General features: G+C 38.2%; 1 pseudogene; it reads left to right on the top strand.

Moving 5' to 3' along the window:
• LOC111240808 overlaps positions 1-1760 on the top strand; it is a 12116-nt pseudogene that overhangs the window by 7856 nt on the left and 2500 nt on the right.

Raw genomic sequence — 1760 nt, 5'->3', positions numbered from 1 at the left:
TGTAAACCCCCAACAACTTCATTCATCCATTGTTTTCTTTTGTCAATTGAATCAATCTCTTTCGCATGTTAATATTTTTATTCTCAAATCAAATTAATTATTTTTATTCTCAAGTCTTATTATTTTAATTCACGTGAACGAGAAAGCCTTTCGAGTCTCTTGGGAAGAATGATATTGGGTTAGTCCAATTATATTACTTGAACGAGTTGGTACGCTTGCCAATCCGTCAACAAGTTTTTGGCGACGTTGTCGGGGACTCGAGGTTTATTTTTCTAGTAGTGTGAATTAATTGAATTTGACTTGGTTGTAATTATTTTTGTTTTATTTTTGTTAATTGCGTTTTATTTTATTTTTCTGTAAAAGTGCTTTTAGGGTGTGTTTCTTGTGAATGCAGGAAATGATACATACTAGAAGCATGAAAAACCAGCAACCTCTGTTACGAGGTCTACCATACGAGAGGAGAAAGAGACGTTCTTCATGTGAGAGATCTCCTTCTCCAGAAGTTATTTTGCAGTCTTCGCTTGAGACTTTTGCACCAGATCTTGAGGAGATGGCCAACCAACCTCCTCCTAGACGTACTTTGGGGGACGCAGCAAATGCAGCAGGCCCCTTAAACTTCAACAGCATAGCAGTTCCAGCTGACAATGCAACCAGCATGGTGATGAGTCCGACGCTCATCCAGTTAGTCTAGAACAACCAATTCCATGGACTGTCAAATGAATATCCTTACAAGATTTGACTATTTTTGGTGAGATCTGCAACACGATCAAGATAACTGGAATGCCGGATGACAGAGTCAAACTTAGTTTGTTTCCCTTCTCTCTTGGAGGAAATGCAAAAGATTGGTTGAATTCTTTCCCTGAAGGAACTTTCAGGACTTGGGAAGCTGTGGTACAACAATTTGTTTCTAAATTCTTTCCTCCTGCAAGGATCTGTCAAGGGAGGCTGGAGATTTCTGCATTTAAACAAGGAAGAGAAGAAACTTTTGGAAGGGCATGGAATAGATTTAAAGGCCTGTTAAGAAAGACCCCAGTCCATGGGTTCGACAAGACTTCATATTTGCTTGCTTTCCTTGGAGGCTTGTGCCTTCAGTCCAAGATGATGTTAGATGCCTCAATTGGAGGTAGTATTTGTAAGAAGACTGAAGATGAAGCTTATGATTTAATAGAACTCATGGCTGACAACGAAGAAGCACATGATACGCATGTTGATGCTATTCAGGAACTTACAATGATTCAAAATGACTTGATGACACAACAGTTGGAGGAAGTGACAAGAAGACTTGCTGAGTTATCACAGACAGTTATAGAAACTCCAAAGGCCCCACAAATGCTTCATTTCAACCCTATTCAGAGAAGCACAGAATCCGAAGAAATTTTCCAGAGAATTTTGAAGAAAAGCATTTGTGCTGTTAACTGTGTGGAGAAAGGTAAGGGGGAGGAAGCTTGCGAAATTGTTACTAGAAGTGGAAGAATTGGAAAAGAAAGACAGGTTGATAAACAGGGAAATATAGAGGAAGAAAAAAATTTGTGGAGTGAGAAACAGAAAGAAGAAGCTGAGAAGTTCAAAGAGATGGAGTATGAAAAACCCCTACCATATCAAAAAATATATTCTAGAAAAGAGAAACAAAGACAATTTGACCGTTTCATGGAAATTTTCCAGAAATTGGAAATAACCATTCCATTCTCTGAGGCACTCCAGTAGATACCCTCTTATTCAAAGTTTTTGAAAGAAATTATTACGAAAAAGAGAAAATATGC

The sequence above is a fragment of the Vigna radiata genome, unplaced genomic scaffold (genome assembly GCF_000741045.1).
Source record: "Vigna radiata var. radiata cultivar VC1973A unplaced genomic scaffold, Vradiata_ver6 scaffold_284, whole genome shotgun sequence".
Taxonomy (NCBI): Eukaryota; Viridiplantae; Streptophyta; class Magnoliopsida; order Fabales; family Fabaceae; genus Vigna; species Vigna radiata.
This window is presented reverse-complemented; position numbering and strand designations above follow the sequence as displayed.